Source organism: Chelonia mydas, chromosome 14 (genome assembly GCF_015237465.2).
Source record: "Chelonia mydas isolate rCheMyd1 chromosome 14, rCheMyd1.pri.v2, whole genome shotgun sequence".
Lineage (NCBI taxonomy): Eukaryota > Metazoa > Chordata > Testudines > Cheloniidae > Chelonia > Chelonia mydas.
This window is the reverse complement of record NC_051254.2, coordinates 17,067,191-17,088,793: the sequence shown is the minus strand read 5'-3', so window position 1 is coordinate 17,088,793 and position 21,603 is coordinate 17,067,191. Positions and strand designations below refer to the sequence as shown.

At 47.2% G+C, this 21,603-nt stretch overlaps 1 protein-coding gene across 1 annotated transcript in view; it reads right to left on the bottom strand.

The window, feature by feature from the left end:
* Positions 1 to 21,603, bottom strand: part of MGAT5B (alpha-1,6-mannosylglycoprotein 6-beta-N-acetylglucosaminyltransferase B) — a 177,251-nt gene that overhangs the window by 53,748 nt on the left and 101,900 nt on the right. The gene's annotated exons all lie outside the window — the stretch shown is intronic.

Below are 21,603 nucleotides of genomic sequence, written 5' to 3'. Positions count from 1 at the left end.
AGAACTCATGACAAAAATTTTCTGACCAGTTCTGAACAGCCATATGGGAGGGTGACCTTTGTAGGCCAACATGGAGGGGAGCTGGACTATAGGCCATCTCTTCTCGCTCCTCTCCTCTTCTTTTGGTATGGCTTGTATGGTGGGGGCACAGGTGCCTCTGCTACCCCAGGGTTTGTGCCTGGCCCCTGTAGGGAGAAGGATCTTGGTGCAAGAATCCCAAACATGATCTGGCTTGCTTATATAAACCAATCAAAGAAGTAAGTTGGTCAGGTGTCATCCTGGAGCACTGGCTCTGACTGTGCAATACTTAGGCCATGTCTACCATATCCATGCTAGTGTAGTGCCATAGTGTAAACAGCGAAGGAAGGGTTTGTTCGATTGCTATAGCTAATCCACCTCCCCAGATGGTGGTATCTGGGTCAACGGAAACATTCTTCCATTGACCTAGCCACGTCTACACCAGAGTTTAGGTTGGCATAGTTATGCTGTTCACGGGTGTGAATTTGTCACACCCCTGAGCACTGCAGCTATGTCAAGCTAACTTTTAAGTGTAGACCTGAAATGTAGAATGAATTAATGAAGGACCACTCCAAAGCCAGCAAAAACAAGGATTTTCAATTTAAGGTGACTTAGCTGCACATAAATGCTTGCAACGGCTTCATTGCTCTTGTCACAAAGAATATAAGCGTTAGCTCGCTGTGGAACAGAAAGGGTCATCTGCGGATAGAATAGGCTCTAGTTTTATCACTTGTAATTTAGGTTCACTTCTATGGGCAATTTTCCACTAAGTGGCTGATCGGGGAGATGACAGGAATAGAAAGACTCTCGTCTCTGAGAGCCATCCCAAAAAGATACATAAATAAAGCAAGAAGGAGAGGCTCAGACATCAAATTTGGAGCATTATATTGGCCTGCAAGAGCTTTCCCAACACTCTGGTACATACCTGCCAATCTAGCATCACAGTCTATAACTATAGGTGCCGACTCCGTGGGTGCTCCGGGGCTGGAGCATCCCTGGGGAAAAATTAGTGGGTGCTCTGCACCCACCGGCAGCCAAGCTCCCCGCCCCGCCCGGCCTCACCTCCTCCTCTGCCTCCTCCCCTGAGCGTGCCACGTCTCCGCTCCTCCCTCCCTCCCAGCGTTTGCCGCCACCAAACAGCTGCAGCAAGCACTAGGAGGCAGTGGGGAGGAGCGGGAACGTGACGCACTCAGGGAGGAGGTGGGGAAGAGGCGGAGCCGGGGCGGGGATTTGGGGAAGGAGTCCAATAGGGGAAGGGAGGGGGCAGACTCAGGGCAGGGACTTTGGGGAAGGGGTTGGAATGGGGGCGGGGCCGGGGGCAGGGTGGGTCGAGCACCCACCGGTGCCAGAAGAAGTCGGCGCCTATGGTCCATAGGCTCAAAATTAAACTGGTGAGGGAGAGCCAACCCCCAAATCCTGCTACTCCATTCAAAGGCACTAAGATAAATGAAAAGCTTGGGGCTAATCTATAAGGGATGTCAGATGTTTCAGATATGTGTGCACACTTGATCTCTCCACTTATCTAACCTGTGTGATGGGAACTTAAATGATTGTTCAGATTAGTTACATTCCAATAACACTGAAGAGGAGGCATTGTCTGCTGGGTAACAGACTGCTCTCACTTATGTTGTTCGGAGACTAGCCCCCTGGACTAGGGCTTATGAGACCTGGGTTCTAATCTTAGCTCTGCCACTGACCTGATGGATGATTTGGGGTAAGTCACTTCACCTCTCTCTGTCTTGTCTAATTAAACTGTATGCAATTTGCTGCAGGGACTGTCTCCCATGTGCCTGGTACAATGGGGCCCTTCCCTCCACTGCAATGCTAGAAACTTGCCCCAGCCAACATCCCGCTGGAGATAAGGGAACTACTTATGGAATAAAACACTGTTTAACACCAGGGTAGTACAATCTGGCCCTACCACAGGAGACTGAAAGTTGGGACTCCTGGCTTCCATTCTCAGCTCTGTCACTGGCTTCTTCAGTCTTTTAACCTCTTGTGTCTCCATTACCCCTAACTTAAAAAGGGGTATAATATGAACTATCACTCTGAAGGGTGTGGTGAGGAGTAATTAAAGTCCATAAAGTTCTTTGAGATCCTTGGATGAAAAGTGTTCTCTAGAGCTGAGCTGAATTTAAAGGAAGATCCTCAGATGAAAAGCACAGTAAATGCTAAGTATGATTATTAGAATGAGCATTACTGCTATAGAAGTGCAAAGAATTATTATATTGCAACTGCTCTACATCTCTATCATTCTACATTAAAAAACCGATTGGCCTGTGACAAATGGAAATAATCAGAGCTATCATGGAGGAAAGACATAAAGGTTATCGGTATCAAAGAGCAGCAAGATAACATTTAATCTCCGTTTCCAGAATTGCAGCTATAATTCAGCACTGGCTTCAACAGACAGCTCCATGACCTACAATATACGGGCGCTGCATCCACTGAGGATGACATAAAGCACAATTGATAATTAAGTGTAAATAACACAAAATCATGCAGCTCTCTGGTAACAGAGAAAGAGTCACATTTCTAAATCAATATTTGAAAAGAAAAATACACGTTACGGGGCATATTGTGCTACACTTAGTCAAACAGGTGAGCACATCCTGGCAGACGCTGTCGCACTGAAGTCACCACTTGGTCCCTCACATGAGTAAGGGTTGCAAATCTAGCTCTATACCAATTTTTAGCTGTCATGTTGTCCAGTGGTTGCTCTTCTAAAAGGCAGTACCTTCCTCTTTTGGGGCTTGGTTCTGCTCTGACCTTTATCTTATGCACTGACTTTGGTGGAGATATTTCTGATTGACATTGGTGTGCGTGAAGGCAAAATCAGGCCCTTTTCTCTCATCTATGGTGAAACGCACCCTTGTGCAGAGAGCCAAGACAAACGCTATGCACCACTTAAGTCCTCGAAATAGATTCATAGGTCTTTACAACCAGAAGAGATTATTAGATCATCTAGCCTGGCTTCCAGGGCCTGAGTGGGATTTAACTGCTGTTTAGTCCTCATTAGAGTTGATCAAAAAATCAACCCCCCCCCCCACAAAATGCAAACCCCAACCCCTTCCTCCCCCTCCCCAAACCCAACCATCATTTAGTTTCTAACTGAAACTGAATTTGTTCATTTTTTTGTTGAGGAAAAGAACGTCCCACCCCCCGCCCCAAAGACTTTGTTTGGGTTAAACATTCAAACCCATTCGAAATGTCACTTCCATTAGAAGCATCCATTTGAAACGGATCATTTTGACGTTTCTCCACATGCTGTTTTGACATTTGCAAACTGTTGGTTTCATGGGGGAGGGGGGGGTGTGAGTGCAGCTGAAACTATTTGCCAAATTCAGCCCGAGCTCATGAATTGTTTTGGTGCCCCCCCCCTAAAATGGATTTTAATTAACTGTTTGTCTAAAAATAACTGCCCAGCTCTAGTCCTCACAGTGGCTCTCTGCTCAGGAGTGAATTTTTAAGCACATCGATCTGGTAAAAAGGTGGGATATTTTCCTCAGTGCAGCTGATTTCCCGTTGGACATGACACCACAATGAAGCTCTCATCACAATACATGTGAGATGGGGTGAAGGAAGATCAGGCACTAACCAGCCTCCACAACTGCTTGACAAGTACGACATCCTCTGCACAAGGCTCTGTTCTTAAATACTGTCCTCAAGACGATGTCCAGACACCATGGCTCCAAATGCTGCTGAATCATTAGCTGCCTCCTTGATAAGCACGTCTTTGCATGACACACAGTGGGCCAGATCCTCAGCTAGCGTAAATCAGCATAGCTCCACTGACTTCAATGGAGCTATGCTGATTTACATCAGCTGAGGGTCTGGTCCAGTTATTCCGCTTAAGATAAAAGCTTTTCATTAGACGTCTGTGCCCATTTGTTTCTCACTGGAGCGGATATCCCCAAAGTTTAGGAGATAGCTCAGTTCATAAATCCATGGACTTTAAAGCCAGAAGGGACCATTAGATCATTTCATCTGACCTCCTGTATTTCACAGGACATTAAATTCCACCCAATTACCCTGGCATTGAGCCCAATAACTTGGCTTGGACTAAAGCATAATTTGTGTTTGGCTAAAGCGTCTCTTCCAGTCTTGATCTGAACATCACTTCCCTTGGTCATTTATTCCAGTGGTTAATCACCCTCCTTGGTAAACATTGGTGCCTTATTTCTAAACTGATTTTGTCTGGCTTCCGCCTCCGTTGTTCTGCCTTTCTCTGCTAGAGTACAGAGCCTTCTAGCACCCAGGATTTTCTTCCCATGGAGGTACTTACACTGTAATTAAACTGCCTCTCAAACTTCTTTCTGATAAACTAAACAGATTGAGATTCTTAAGTTCCCTTCAGCTTGTGATCAGTTTTGTGGCTCTTTTCTGCACCCTCTCCAATTTTTCAACCTCCTTTTTAAAATGTGGACCCCCACAACTGGGCACAATATTCCAGTGTTGGTCTCGCCAATGCCATACACACAGGTAAACTCACTTCCCTGCTCCTACTCATTACTTCCCTGTTTATACATTCAAGAATCACCTTCGCCCTTTTTGCACCAGCATCACACTGGGAGCTCAGGATGAGTTACTTCTCCACTGTAGTTCCTAAATCCTGCCAGAGTCACTGCTTTCCAGGATACAGTCCCCCAGTCCATAGGCATGGCCAGCATTCCTTGTTCCTAAATGTCTAAACTTGCATTTGGCTGTATTTAAAACACATTTTGTTTGAATGGGCCCAGCTTTCTAAGTGCTGCAGCTTGCTCTGGATGACTCCCACTCCTCATCATTATTTAAGACTTCGCCAATGTGTGTGTTTATCCACAAGTTTTATGAGCACTAATTTTACATTTACTTCCAGCTGATTGGTGAAACTGTTGAATAGGGTTGGACCCCACGGAACCCCGCTAGAGACATGCCCCTTCAATGATGATTCCCCAGTGATGGTGGCTACCTTTTGAGGTTTGTCCATTGGCCAGTTCTTAGCCCATTTAATGGGTGCTTTATTGATACTGTATAGTGCTAATTTTCTAATCAGAATGTTGTGCAGTGCTAAATCAAACACTTATAAAAGTGTAAGCATTTAATATTAGAGAATATAAAAGTCTATGCATCTACCTTTACCATCCAAACTTGTAATCTCATCAATTTGTACTCTCATCAAAGAATAAAAGGTTTGACAAGACCTATTTTCTATAACACTATATTTACTTGCATTAAATATATTCCTTTCCTTTCTTAATTGAATCCTGTATCAGTTTTTCCATTAGCATGCCTGGGATTGATGACAGACTAACTGGCCTCTAGTTACTCAGGTCATACCGCTTGCTCCTTTTGAATATTGGCACCCCACTAGCACTCTTATGGAATTTACTCGTTATTCCAAGATTTATTAAAAATTAACATCAGCAGGTCATATTGAATGCAATGAAGCCAATGATCACTGGTCCCTAGGCAACCACCAACTTCCAGCTCAGTGATTAGTTCATCTTTATCCATCATGAGATCCCAAACAGTGTTATCCTGTGTTGGGTACAATGTTAGAAAATTATCATCTGTAATTTAATACCCCCGCCCCCCGCACGCACACACCTTATAAACAGGTGCATAAGGAGTAACATCCTGTTTTCAAGTTTGATTCGGCAGTCTGTACTAGACCCTTACCAGCACCCTCCCTTTGGGCTTTGCTAGTTAGCACATTGATCCATGTGCATTAAAGAGCCTGTAGTTCTGACTTATCAATGACTCTAAAACAGGTCATAGGGTATATAATAATAAATAATCCCTCTCTCTGACTTTGCATTTTTCATGAGTAGATCCCAAAGGGCTTTACAAAGAAGGCCAGTAACATTATCTCTGTTTTACAGAGGGGAAAACTGAGGCACAGAGAGAGAAAATGACTGACCCAAGATCACCCAGAAGGCTAATGACAGAGCCAGAAATAGGCCGCAGGTCTCCTGAATCACAGTCCAGTGGTTTACCCACCCCTACCCATCCTCTACCCTCTCCATCCCTGCTAAACGGGTTACAACCAGTGAGTTTAACATTCCAATCAAGCAACTTTGGTCTGCACCTTCAAGTTATTATTTTTTTTTTATCCCTCCTTATTTAAACATTCTCTATTCAAGCTTTCATCATTTGCCAGTTAAGTCAACTAATTTTCTACTAAACCCAATTTCACTCATGGTTGGAGTGAAATCTCCGTAATTTTTCCTCATGCCGTGTACTACTGACGGCGCTTGAAATTATGCAAATAAAATTGATGAACACAAATGCCTTTTTCTCAGACAGCTTAGCCGAGAGATTGGTTTTGTGACAACCTGTTGATCCCCACATTCAGAACCACGTCTGAGAAACTGAATCTCACAAATAAACAATTGCCTGACAGAATCTGCTTTTGATTGAGCTCCTTGTAAACCCCCTTGGCAGCCACCAAGCTCTGAGGATGATGTGGTTATGATTTCTCTGGCAAGCACATTTGTCTTGCCCCAACTTCAGAGATTAGCAAATTAGCAACGGCCAAGTTCAGCTCTGGTTTTGTTGATTAAATAAAGGATAATGCAGACAAACACTGAGGTTGTTTCCCCTTTAATTAAGCCCCTAAAAGAATCATGTTCACCTATAGAGCTGTTCCTTTCTAGCCGCTCTTAGACATCTGCCTCTAACAGCTGTGCATACTCCAGAATAAATCTACAGCAGGTACTTGTCCTGCTATTTTCCCCTTATAGGTAATTTAATCAGCCGAGGGATTCAGTCCTTTGCCAGAGGCCCTCAGAATTCAGATTACCACAGGTTATCTTCACATCCCATTGACCTATTTTCAAATTAACCCACGCTTTGCTTCCAAGTTATTGCTCCCCACGCTGAAAGGGCCAGAATCAAATTGATCCTGGTGGACCCTTCTGCAAGCCAGACCAATACTCTATATCATATTTAATTTCATTGCTACTGCTGGCCTCTGTTCTCAGCAGCAAGTGGGCGTGCAGGAGGGGAGGTGGAGAAAGGGCTCTGCGTGCCGTCAAGGTGGGACACAGTCCAACAAAAAGCTTCCCCCTTAGGGATGGATAAAGCCAATTGCCTTCCCTCTGCTGAAACCCTGATTAAAGCGGCACTGGTGTGCCCATGAGGGTGTGCAGAAAGACCACACACAGGAAGGCCTCTGCCCCAGCATGCAGGAGCATTTGGGAGGAGGATTGGGAGGGGTAGGGTTGGGGGATCCAGGACTAGATGCATCCAGTGGCCATGATGGCAAAGAGCCATACTGATGTCCTGGGGCTGCAGTGATGTCTCTGCATCCCTTCTCTGGCCCCTATAGAGCTCTCCAGGATACACTCCAGTTAGTCAGACTGGGTGAAACTCACCCCTGTAAAAAGGGCTAGTATGAGGCTTATGCCTCATTGAAGTCCCATTACAACTTAAGTGGGACTTAAGAGGGACACAGGCCTTGTAGTGTGAATGTCATCTGTGATCTACAAATTTGCCTTAGGTGGAAAATAGCTGGGGCTGCATCCGCAGCTGGTGTCCACAGCTCTAAGAAAATCACTGGAGCTGCACTGATTTGCACCAGCTGAGACTCTGGCCCATTGTTCGTAGGTTGTAGGCTGAGATTTTTAAAGCCACCTAAGGAATCTGGATGTTCAGGTCCCACAAATATGAATAGGAATTGGGCATGCAAATCCCCTGCATGACTTTTAAAATCTCAGCCTCAATCTCTGACATAAAATGAGCTGGAGATTTTGAGTTTATTTCCAGGCAAAGCCCCTGAACTTGTTAAATGGCTTTGCCCCCATCCTCTCCTGCCAGAGCTGAAGGAGCACATACTCCTCTCCTCAGAGTCCAGGAGAAGCATGTCAGTTTCATCTTGGCATTTGCCAACATGAAGGGGCAGTTCCTGGGGGAGCATGGTCACTGAACTGCAGATGTGAGCAAGGGGGTTTCTATCCCATTGGCTTAATAAGGAATGCAACAGATTTCAACAGGTCCAGAGAGATTGAAATGGGCATCTTACCAGAGGGCACCATGGGGTATAATATTACCATCTAGCTGCTGGAATCTCTTCTCACACCAGTGTAAATCAGAAGTGATTCCACTGACGTCAACGGAGGTACACAGATGGAAAACTGCTGCGAGTGAGAGGGGAATCCACCCCAAAGATTCATTTCCTGTTTTTTAATGTTTGTCTGTGTTTGAAAAACTTCATCTGCATTTTCCCACCCCACCACCCCAATTCTCTTTGGTTCAAGACCTTTAGGAAGGTCTGAAATTCAGAAACATCCTCAAAGCTGTCCTCATTGTGTAGGCCATGGGGTGATCACTAGAGCAGTGGTTCTCAATCGGGGGTACGCATACCCCTGGGGGTATGCAGAGGTCTTCCAGGGAGTCCATCAACTCATCTAGATATTTGCCTAGTTTTACAACAGGCTATCTAAAAAGCACTAGCAAAGTCAGTACAAACTAAAATGTCATACAATGACTTGTTTATACTGCTCTATAGACTATACACTGAAATGTAAGCACAATATTTATATTCCCATTGATTTATTTTATAATTATATAGTAAAACTGAGAAAGTAAGCAATTTTTCAGTAATAGTGGGCTGTGATACATTTGTATTTTTATGTCTGATTTTGTAAGCAAATATTTTTAAGTGAGGTGAGGCTTGGGGACACGCAAGAACCACTGCACTAGAGAACAGTGAGTGCAGCACATCACAGTGACCCTAACCAATGGATAAAAGACATGCCGGGTTAACTTAAATGGCACATCTGGTGTTTTCTGCAAAACTAGTCACAATCCATTTGAACTGGAGTTTGCCAGCGTAAATGTCCTCACTGTGTGGTCTTTTGATCCCAGCTCTATGATTGCTGCTAAAAAGCTCATTACGAACTTGAGCGATTTTTTTAAATGCCTGGTATTCTGCTTATTTTTAAAGCAATCCACATAACAAAAGCATCTCCAGTTGCACAATATATTCCCATCAGTGATGCACCACCAGTGTTTTAACTCCTTCTTAGCCTGTGACAAATCCTGTCCCCCACACACTAGCAAAGAGACAGAGTGAGGGAGTAATTGATTCATTCGTTTCCCTGGTTTAACAAAAAAACTGTTCTCTCAAAGCTAGAGCCAATGATGGAAGAATGGTCCCTGGACAAATAAACTCATATTCCAGAGTAACAGCCGTGTTAGTCTGTATTCGCAAAAAGAAAAGGAGTACTTGTGGCACCTTAGAGACTAACCAATTTATTTGAGCATAAGCTTTCGTGAGCTACAGCTCACGATGAAGTGAGCTGTAGCTCATGAAAGCTTATGCTCAAATAAATTGGTTAGTCTCTAAGGTGCCACAAAAACTCATATTTGGCGCCACCTGCTGGAAGCAGTTAGACTTTGTTCTGGAAAATATCGAGCCAATGTAAGGCTTGAGCTGGGATTACTCACCTGAGTAATGAGAGGTCTACCAAGTACGTGGATAACCCAGTCTCCAGTTCATCTTGTGTCCTTTGAAAGGAGGGCTGCAGCTACTGTAGGGGAATCACTTCCCCAGGAGAGTGTTATGAGAAGACCGATTCTTGGTGCAAACTGGAGCATTGCAAAGGCCAATAAATTGCTCTTTGGGCCATGTTTTTCTCAGCTGCAGGGATAAGCCTGTGTCTGGCAGAGATGGATAATTTAGCAGCATTCTGGGAGCGGGGTAAACACCGCAAGAATTAGGGAAAACCCAACCCTCCTTTCATTTTGGCAGCAGAATTTTTAACAAGGGGCTCCCACGCCACGTGCCTCTAACACACCTGATTTCTCTAAGTCTTTGATCCCAGAAATAGTCGCCTCATTGGCATGCTTCCATTTCCACTGGCATATGCCCACTTAGCAAAGGCTGCTGTGTAGGAGAGAAGAGAACCTGTGCTCAGATACTGAATGGTGTTTGATGAACATGAAGACTGCTCTTTGTATAGAAGATGTACCCCCATGCAATCACTATATAAACGACACAACAATTATATAATAAGACTCGTATCACTTTTATAGGCAGAGGTTTTTGCAACTGCCAAGATCACAGTTAGTGAGCTATCATTCGGTACAAAATAAGCATATTTCATGAAGAAGTGCAATTTAACAGCTCAATGATTCCCGCTAATTCAGGCACTCCCTCTCTTACGGAATGAAACTGCAAAGGTGGAAGGAATAAGTCCTTTTTATTATTTACAATGGCAAGACTGTTTATCTGCATTGCTTGGGTGGGAACTGTCAATAAATCTACCTAGCTACCTAGTCACAGAAACAGAGAGGCCTCTCTAATTATAGGAAACAGCTTTTGCAATTATCCTAGCCTGCAGGGCTTTCATTTTGATGTATACCCTCTTCATTTTGGAAATATGTCACTGTGGCTCTGTTGACATGTGGCCTACACAATGAAAACAGTTGTATCTGGCCAGGAAAGGGAGCAGCGATATCCCTGAAGGAGCCACACAGGTTATCACAATGTGCTATTGTGTGATAAGATTATCTCTGAATAATACAGCTATCGCAATTCAGCACTGGCAAGTGGACAGCTCTGCGAATGGAGACAGTTTAGGGCCGGACTCTCACGGGTGTAACTTAGGAGTCAATGGAGCTATGCTGATTTACACCTGCTGAAGAGCTGAGCCTTAGGGTGAAATGCAGCCCTGCACAGTGAGTCACACAGGTGGATTTCTTTGTGCTACTCTTTTATGGTTAGCATATAACTCCCCCTTCTATTATACCCCAAACTCCAATCATGCTGGGAGCAAGCTCTGTAGCCCTATGCACTTCCAGGGCAAGTAACCAAAACGTCTGGAAGTCAGACAGACAATGGAGATCCTTTCAAAGAAGAATACGCAGATGTTCTGGCTACCCCAGCTAGTGGCAGCATTGGGATATACTGCACTCTCTGACTCACTGGGACACTTCCCTGGAACTGAGTCAGAGACACTGCTCACATGCTCGAAACCTTTTGACCTCACTGCAGTTAACCACTTAAATATTGATCTGCTCTGTGGCGCAAAGCACTGAAATGCAATCCTTCCGCCCGACCCGGGGTCTTCTGCAGGGGCCAGCATACTCCCTACAGGTTCCCATTCTACTCTGCACTTGCCTGAGAGTCACCCTGCTCAAGGGCCTTCCCTTGGAGCCAACCTGCTTTCTATATCTATATCGCCTCTTCCTCCCTATCCTCTTCCCCTTTGATCCCCTTCCTGCCAGAGTTTCCCTGTCCTGGAAGCTCTCTCCCCATCCGGGCTACTTGCAGGATTTTATAATCACCTGATCAGTCTCCACTGGGAGGTACTGAGCAGTCACAGGCGAGGCTGGGCCCTCCTTCCCTTAAAGGGCCAGCCACCCCTCATGAGTCATTTAGGCACTTTTGGAAATCTCACCTACATGGGGGGAGGGATAGCTCAGTGCTTTGAGCCTGCTAAACCCAGAGTTTTTAGTTCAATCCTTGAGGGGGCCATTTAGAGATCTAGGGCAAAAATAGGGGGGTGGACTCTATAACCTCCTGAGGTCCCTTTCAACTCTGATATTCTACGATTCTATGCTCCAGACAACTCCAAACTTTTTTAGGTTAAAAGCTGCATTTCCAACCATCCGCTTCTTTTTTTTCCATTGTGGAAATAACCATCTTAACTCTATGGTCCCCATTCCCTGTAGCACTTGGCTGTCCCATTGTACCACTCTTCCCTTGAGGACGAGACCCATAAAACTCACCAGCCATGCCGGAAAGGAAAGCAAATGAAGTCAGTGCTGGTGTGAATCCTTTCCTGCTAGCACAGGATATCAAGAATTCATGGGCGCTGCACGGAATGTAGTGAGTGAGTCTGGAGGAGGAAGAGAACGGCATGCTACGCACATCCAGCAATTCTTTCAGAGGTTGGCTGGAAGGTGCACAGCATGAGAGCTAGGCTTTAAAAACATTACTTGCGATTTACCAACATGCACTCACAACCCGCCTCATTAACAAGGAAACTGGGTTTTTCAGAATGAATCGCTCTTCTCCCCACCCCCACCAAGCAGTCACACACACAATGGGCCTGATTCTTATCTCCACGAAGTCTCCAGAGCAATGTAAAGGAGCTTCAGTGACAAGGAGAATCAGGCCCACTCTTCGCTCATACGCTCTTCTGCATGGCCCAGTTTATTTCTGTCTCGGCTCCATCTGAAGACGTTACCAGAAGCGCCTGGGTCCCCTTCTGACTGTTCTACATACACAAGATGCAAGTTACGGGGAAGGAGACTTGTGACTAATTGATTTGATTTGGCGCTTTCGCTTTCGTTACTGGGAGCTGCAAACTGCGGCTGATGTTATAATACATCTAACAACCGCCCTGTAAGCCACCAGATAATTATGCATGTTTCACCTCCTGCCTGTCAGGATGCATAAGATGTAAGCTAGGAAATTCAATGAGAAATGCAAAGGAGGGGAAAAGAGAAACACCTGCATATTCCAGTACAGGAGGACCCTGGGTCGGGTCTGCTAAGAGGGAGCAGCATGACTCAAGGATCTGGAGGAGCTATATGTGAAAAAGATGAGCCCGGTATTTTGTATTTGTATTTCAGTAGCACCTATAGTCCTCAGCCAAGATCAGGGCCCCACAGTGCTAGGTGCTGTACAAACACACAGTAAGAAACAGTCCCTGCCCCAAGTTGCTTATGGCTTAAAGAAACAAGGCATATCTAAAAGATACGCTCTAGCTTCATCAGGAATTAATTCAGGAAAGTCTTAGTGCCTGTGTTGTAACAGGAAGTCAAACTAGATCACAGACTAGATGGCCTTTTAATCTAGGAAAGCAAACAAAGGGTGTGAGGGGAGACAGAGGCACAGACAGATGAAGTGACTTGCCTGTGGTCACATAGCAGGCCAATAGCAAAGCCAGGAATAGCACCACATCTCTTGGCACCTAGCTGAGTGCCCTTTCCATTAGATTATGCCATCTCTCTTATGAGATGGCTGATTGCATCCTCTAGGACCCGATCCCATTTCCATGGAGGTCAACAGAAAGTCTCTCACTGACTGGCTCCTGGAGCTGGCGGGTTCACAGGCATTTCAAAGAACACCAGTTGAGTTGTGAAAATGCCTGAGAATCACAGGAGTTATATAGCTTTTAGCACAAATTAATATTTGTCCCAAAATTCATGGGGCAGGGCATTTTTCCAGGTTAGTCACCATTCGCTAGTCACCATCCATTATTCTCCTGTTCAGAGTGTTACCCAGTCAGGAAGCAGCTGCAATACCCCATCACTAAGTTGATCAATCACACCCCATTAAGGTCCTGATTCTGTGATCTGATCCATGTGTGTAGACTCTGGTATCTGTTCACTGACTTCAGTGGGACTCCACATGGGTGCTATGATCCTCCGACATGGATCTGATTGCAGGGCCAGGGCCATAGATTGCACAAGCTCTTTGGGTCAGAGACTGCCTTTTAGTATTTGCCTATACAGCTCCTAGCACAATGGGACCCCTCTCCGGACTGGGCACAACTGCAACATCAATAATAATCATGAATGGCCCCTGGATAACCACAAGCTGACATATATTTGCATAAACCACTTGTCAAATACTTACCAGTAACCAACACATCAACAGACATCAGGATCAGTGCTTGAATGATGCAGAAAGAGAAGGGGCTCGTTTGTGGGCACAATTGCCGTTCCTGTGGAGAACGGGCTGGAGGAATTATGGTCTAGAGCCATCGAAGGAAGGGAGGGATGCTGAAGATGGCAACTAACAAAGAGAATAATCCTAATACTTTGCATTTCTATAGCAACTTGCATTGCCAACAATCCCAAAGTGCTTTCCAAACTCTGCCTCAGATTCTGGCTCCTGCCCTAGCTGTTCTGTGTCCCAGCTCCCGAACCGCCAGCCACTCAGCTCATTTCAGTGCCTGGCTGAAGACCATACTGCGTCTAATGTGTATTTCAGTTTGTTGATTGCACAGTGTTGGTGATACTTTGGGATGCTAAAGAAATGGAAGGTACTAAGGGCTGGATTGTGACTTGACCTGAACACCCCTACAGGAACGCAAGGGGGAGTGAGAATCCCCTTACACCCCTGCCCCAGCATTCAGTCTGGGCAGGCAGGAGCAAATAGTGTTGTGCTTTCTTTGCACCCAGAGCAGGTGGGCATGGAGCGGGTGGTAACTTAGCTTTGCACCCCCCCCCCCCCCCCCGAGAGCCAATCAGAACAGCTCAGCTGGTACAGGGAGCATTGTCATTGCTGACACGGGCCAGGAGCAAAATACTAACCCTTGGAGCAAGGGAGGGAATTTGTGCCTCAGAGGGGTGGCTCTGAGTCCCAACATGGCCCCGGGGCTACTCCTGGGACGGTACAGTCTGTACACCCCCCTTACCCACAGCTGTGCCTAAAGGCCCAACTGAGCCCCAACGTACGAATTAATTATTCATAATTATTTATTAGTATCATGTATTATTAACCCTATGTATTCTATTCAGTTTCCCATTGCCTGTATCAGCAAAGGCTTTTCTAAGCATTCCTCAGATCCTCCACACAGCCCAGAACAGAAGTGACAGCAGGGAAGTTTCTAGAAAGAGCTAGAAAACACAGAAATGGCTCGCTGGCTCCACTCAATCCAGTGGTTCGCTCTTGGCTTTTACACTTGACAAGAGGGAAGATTTCTCAAACTCCCTGCTACACAATGCCAGCCCTGCAGCAAATTAAGAGAGGGGCAGGAAAAATTATTCTTTTCAGAGCCGCTGCTCAGAGAAGCTGCTTGCAACAGCGGAGTCCAGCGTCATCTTGAGTGGACTCGGCGGTGCCAGAAAATTAAGTCCTGGCAGAGAAAACGACTGCCAAAGGGGAGGGGTTCCCCCTCCTGGCGGGGATGATGGCGAGGAGAGCTAACTGCTCTGCATGGGCTGGAGATAAATTATAACATGCAGACAGACACAGGATTCTCTCGGCCATCGCCCTGGACTAGGAGAGGGGACGTTGTTCTCCCACCAGTGACACTCACAGGAGTTATCCTAGCTGAGCTAGCACGCTGTGGGCTGATGCTGTGCCCTGCAAGAGGGAAGGGGTCTGCAGCACACCTTAGTCCTCCTCTCTTTGCCTGTCAAAGTTTTTGTGGTGCGGGGGAACGTTCCAGTGGCCACTGTCCCCTGCCACACAGAGGTATGGAGCTTGGAGATCCCTGACCCGGGTCAGGTGAAGGGCAGCAGGCACTAAATGTCAGTCTCTTTGCAGCCCTGCTGTGCTGCAGGGAGCTCTAATGCCCATGCTCCTTTCCCCGACATGGGGGTCTGCTTGCTGTCTCTCTGCTGGGTAAGCGCTATATTCCACACATGGCCCTGGGGCAGCTCCTGACTCTGATCTCTCCTTCCCTCACTATGGTGCTGTTGTCAAATCTGGGAGGTTTTTTCTCTGTAACATCTCCACTGTCCATCCTTCCCACCCCCCAGTGCCAATGACGCTGGCCAAGCTCCAATCTCCCCTCGCCTCGACAACTGCAGCCTTCTCCTCTCTGTCCTCCCAGACATCCCTCCCGCCCCACTTTTGAAATGTTGCTGGGAAAACCATAGGCTTTGCTTGCTGCTTGGGCCCTGTCCTGCCCTTCCCTCGATCCCTTCCCTGGCTTTCTCCCTGCTCCTCCTCAGCTCGATTGAGGCAATCTGCACCCACAGTGCACATGCCTGGAGCAGCCCCTGTGCATTGACAGCCCCTGGGTATTGTGAAGGGTGTGCAGGGAGGACAGGCTCCTTGTGATTGCACGTGCACACACCCTATGCACAAGACACACTGTGCACAACCCAGCCCTCAGCTTGAAGCATTTCTGGGTAGAGGCCTTGTCATGATCCCACCTTCATACCTGTCCGCAGTGCACTTAGCGCAGTGTGGGCACTAGACAAAGAACCAGCAGTTTAATTAACTGACACGAGCAGAAATCATTCATTGTAATGCTAATTAATACACTGCTTCCTGAGAAGACTCAGCTTGCACTTTGGCTTCTAACTAACAGCACGAAACTACCTCTCTAGACCCCTCTGGATTTTACACGAATAATCCATTCCCAAGGACAGCAATTATCTCCGTTCTTTCGGCCCATCGGACGTGAGTAAGGAATTGTCTGAAATATCCTCCGGGCTTGCGCACAACGTCCTGGGCAAACAGCACTCTGCAGGGCCAGTGTCTGGAACGCTGCTGGCGCCCACGTGTGCAGTCCCCTGCACGTGCGCATCCCTGTGAAGCAACAGACTTGAACTGACAGGGATCGTGCCTGCGGTGCCGTTCTTAGAGCACCCTGTACTAGAGAAGCCATCCAGTGGCATTTACACTCGCCTTGGAATATATGCGCTGAACGTCCAGGCCAGAGGAGAGAAGCTATGCTGGCTTCCGATACTGGAAAGGGGAGACCGAAAGGTGACAAGCTTGGGCAACAAATCAGGCTCAGGAGGAAGATAAGGCATGCAGGTCAAGATGAAGTTCCTTTTTGACTTGGCCGCCCCACAATAAAATCCATTCAGAGGCAGCAGTCCCACTTACAAGCTGTATTCTACTGCAGAGAACAAGGGCACACACTTTTGCAGCCAGAATCCAGGAGCTCTGTGCTCCCAAGCCCAGCTGAGATGGGGAACCACGTCCTGGCTGACTGGTAGCTGTTCTTCACAGAGGAGTCTCAGGGGAGGCATTAGAGTCAGTTTAGAACAGGGGATTTTGTCAGTGCTAATGGATGTCTAAGCCACTGGGCTCTGTAGAATGGCAAAAAACAATGGATTACGGTGCCCGCTGCTCTGTCTGAGTCTCCTGCTGATGAAAACAAACTTCTTGTAAACCCCGCCAGGACTCAGTTCACTGTTTCTTGTCATTACCCGTAAGAGCAAGCTCTTCATTACAAAAAAAAAATTGGCATTAACTTCAATCACTCTTGAGTACACAGATATTCTTTAGGAGGATGATTTAGCACAGCACAGAGTGTGCCTGATAACCTGAAGATTTTGTGATCTGTGCATGCTTCTTTGAAAAGCTGCTGGGCTCTGCAGGATTATTATTTTTTTAAGATAATTAGTCGGGAGCTAATTCTGTTCGTTATTTCAGAATGCTACATTATTTCCACCCCTTCCCCCCCCCCCCCCCCGCCCCAATGAACTTTTCACCATGGATTGTTCTGCAGTGAATGCTGGCTTAATGCTGCCCACACACTAATCGGTCAATGGCGTGACTTTGGGGGTTGCTTGTTTTTGCCTCTTTTCTTTGCATCACCCCTTCCTTCATCATATATTCACTGTCATTCATCCTGTGAGGCCAGGCCACTTTGTAGGGGGGAACATTGAGATGTTCTACAGAGCGGTGCTCCAAAGGGCCAGCTGATGACGCAGCTGCATCAGTGGTGATTAGAGCTCCGTGATTTTCTGGCCCTTTTCCATTTCTAATGTCCACTGGCCTGATTTTAGAAGACACTTCAGTCACTTGGTGCCTCTGACAATCCAGAAGACCCACTGAGTGAAATCTGGTGGGCCCGATTCTTGTTTACACTATGGCCTCTTTATGCCACTCTGGCGTAAATGGCATTTGCTTTTTAAGGCCCCTTAAAAGAGAAGGAGGCCTGGCATGCTCAGAAAACATTCCTGGTGCTGTCACAAGTCTTCGTTCCCATCACCCCAATCCAGGGCCTATCCAAAGAGGTCGTCCAGTGCTTTGAAACAGTAACTCTGACCTGGCAGTGTTGTGTGGTGGGCTTGTGAAATTTGCAGCCTACTCTGTCTTCGGTTTGCCATCTCTTCGCCATGCTGGTGTTCCTCACCCTTCTCCATGTCAAACATGCCTCTTGCCGACTCATGACGAGTCCAGAAGGGGAGGCCTCTTCTCAGGCTGCTGGCAATTCTACTACCAAATGGGGCTACAGAAGTGAATGCAAACTCTTTGGGGCCTTTCTACATGGAAGCTGGGGGCAAAAGGCTGATGTTATTGCCCAGACATGGAACTGACTCAGCCAACATCTGGGTTATGGAGTCTGAATAGTGCAGTAATGGTGGAAAACTTCCAGAGGTGGGATTTCAAAACTGCTCAGTATTGGTCTAACTCTGCTCCCATCCAAGTCAGCGGGAGCCTTACAGTGGTCTCCAATGAGAGAGTGTAATAAGGCTTTTGACAATCCCACCCACACAGCTACAGGAGTCTTATCCACACCCCCAGAGTTCCCACTCTGACCCATTGTGTCACTCTGCAGAAAGGACACAATCCTGTACCCATCAATGGCCATGGCAAATAACCCAGGGGCTTCCATGGGAGCAGGATCCAACTTGAAGTCGCAGCTGAGAGGCTGACCAATGAGGAGTTGATTCAGTGGTGAGCTGCCAAAATCTTAACAACGGGTTCCCTCCTCACCCCACAAGGGGGTCGTTGCCCACCCCCAGCCCCCGGGACTCCTGCCCCATCCAACCCCCCCGCATTCCTTGACATCCCCCCGCAGGACCCCTGCCCCATCCACCCCCCTCCCCTGTCCCCTGACTGCCCCCAGAACAGGGCAGAAGGGTCTCATGGGCCACCGTAGTGGGTGCCCACCCCACCCCTAAGAGACAGAGGCACCTGCCGGGGGGTGAGGTGGGGAGTCCTGGCGGTGCTTACCTGGGGCAGCTCCCAGGAAGCATCCAGCAGGTCCCTCTGGCTCCTAGGGGTGGGGGAGCGTAGCTAGGGGGGGAACAGGGGGAGCGGCCGCTTCCCCCACTGATCAGATTAAAAGTGGCGCCTTAGGCGCCGACTCCCTGGGCGCTCTGGGGTTGGAGCACCCACGGGGAAAATTTGGTGGGTGCAGAGCACCCACCGGCAGCTCCCCGCCCTGCGCTCGGCCCCAGCTCACCTCCACTCTGCCTTCGCCTCCACCCCTGAACACACCGCCCTGCTCTGCTTCTCTGTGCCCCCCCCCCCGGCTTCCCGCGAATCAGCTGTTCGGCGGACAGCCGGGGAGGACTGAGAAGCAGGCCGCGGCTTCACACTCAGGCCGAGGGTGGCGGAGGTGAGCTGGGGCGGGAGCGGTTCCCCTGCGCACCCCCCCCCGGGTTACCCCTCCTCGTGTGCCCCCCCGAGCTCATCTCCGCCTTCCTGGGCCTGAGCGGGAAGCCACCACTTGCTTCTCAGCCTGCCCTGGCTTCCCGTGCAAACAGCTGATTCGCGGGAAGTCTGGGGGGGCAGAGAAGCAGAGCGGGGCGGCGCGTTCAGGGGAGGAGGAAAGGCGGAGCAGAGGTGAGGTGAGCTGGGGCCGGAGGTGGGGCGGGGAGCTGCTGCTGGGTGCTCTGCACCCACCAAATTTTCCTCTTGGGTGCTCCAGGGCTGGAGCACCCGTGGAGTCGGCGCCTAAGGTGCCACTTTTGGCCTGTTAAATTTAGAAGCCCTTTTAGAACCAGTTGTCCCTTGTGGAACAACCGGTTCTAAAAGGGCTTCTAAATTTAACAACCGGTTCTAGCGAACTGGTGCGAACCGGCTCCAGCTCACCACTGGGTTGATTCATAAGAATGGCCATACTGGGTCAGACCAATGCTCCATCTAGACCAGTATCCTGTCTTCTGACAGCGGCCAGTACCAGACGCTTCAGAGGGAATGAACAGAACAGATTAATTATTGAGTGATTCATCCCCTGTCATCTAGTCCCAGTGTCTGGCAGGCAGAGATTTAGGGACATATGGAACATATAGTTGCATACCTGATCATCTTGGCTAATAGCCATTGATGGACCTATCTTCCCTGAACTTGTCCAATTCTTTTTTGAACTCAGTTATACTTTTGACCTATACAACATCCCCTGGCAATGAGTTCCACAAGTTGACTATGCATTGTGTGAAGAAGTACTTCCTTATGTTTGTGTTAAACCTGTGCCTATTAATTGCATTGGGTGACCCCTGATTCTTGTATTATGTGACTGGGTAAATAACACTTCTCTATTCACTTTCTCCACACCAGTCATGATTTTATAGACCTCTAACATATCCCCCCTTAGTCATCTCTTTTCTAAGCTGAACAGTCCTTTTACATCTCTCCTCATATGGAAGCTGTTTCATACCCCTAATCATTTTATTGCCCTTTTCTGTACCTTTTCCAATTCTAATTCACCTTTTTTGAGTTGAGGCAACCAGAACTGCATGCATAAGATATGGGCCTACCATGGCTTTATATAGTGGCATTATGATATTTTCTGTCTTATTATTTATACCTTTCCTAATGGCTCCTAACATTCTGTTAGCTTCTTTGACAGCCGCTGCACATTGAGCGGATGTTTTCAGGGAACTATCCCCAATGACTGCAACAGCTAATTTAGATCCTTCATTTTGTATATGTAGTTGGAATTACATTTTCCAATGCACATTACTCTGCTTTTATCAACATTGAATTTCATCTGCCATTTTTCTTGCCAAGTCACCCCATTTTGTGAGGTCCTTTGTAACACTTTGCAATCAGCTTTAGACTTAACTAGCTTGAGTAATTTTTTATTGTCTGCAAACTTTGCCACCTCACTGTTTACCCCTTTTCCCAGATCATTTATGACTATGTTGAACAGCACTGGTCCCAGTACAGATCCTTGGGGGACCCCCTATTTACCTCTTTCCACTGTGAAAACTGACCATTTATTCCTACCCTTTGTTTCTTATCGTTTAACCAGTTGCTGATCCATGAGAGTCCTCTTATCCCAGAACCGCCTACTTTGCTTACGAGCCTTTGGTGAGGGATCTTGTCAAAGATTTTCTGAAAGTCCAAGTAAACTATATCCACTAGATCACCTCTGTCCACGTTTGTTGACCCCCACTCAAAGAATTTTAATAGATTGGAGAGGCATGATTTCCCTTTACAAAAGCCTGTTAACACTTCCCCAATTTATCATGTTCATCTATGTGTCTGATAATCCTGTTCTTTACTATAGTTTCAACCAATAAGCCTGGTACTGAACTTAGGCTTACTGGCCTGTAATTGCCAGGATCCGCTCTGGAGCATTTTTTAAAAATCAGCATTACTTTAGCTATTCACCAGTCATCTGGTACAGAGGCTGATTTAAGCAATGGGTTACATACCACAGTTAGTAGTTCTTCAGTATCATGAAAACCATCTACTCCTGGTGATTTATTACTGTTTAATTTATCAATTTGTTCCAAAACCTTCTCTACTGACATCTCAATCTCGGACAGTTCCTCAGATTTGTCACCTAAAAAGAATAGCTCAGGTGTGGGGATCTCCCCCATAACTTCTGCAACGAAGACTGATGCAAAGAATTAATTTAGCTTCTCCGCAACAGCCTTCTCTTCCTTGCGTGCTTCTTTAGCACCTCGATCGTCCAGTGGCCCCACTGACTGTTTGTCAGGCTTCCTGCTTCTCATGTACTTAAAAATTCTTTTCAAAGATTCTTTTGCAGCTGTTCACCTTGCTTTGCCCTTGAGCTTCTTGTGCTATTTTTGACAGCTCACACCAGCTGCCGTGCTCTCCTCCTTCAGCGGGAAGAAGGGGAAGGAAGGAAGGAATGGGCTTAACGAGCATGGAGCTACTGCCTTTAAAACAATGCCAGTAAAGTCACTGGAGACGCGAACTGGAACTGAACTGGCCATGGCACAGTGGGAGGAGCAAGCTGGCCTGCAGCA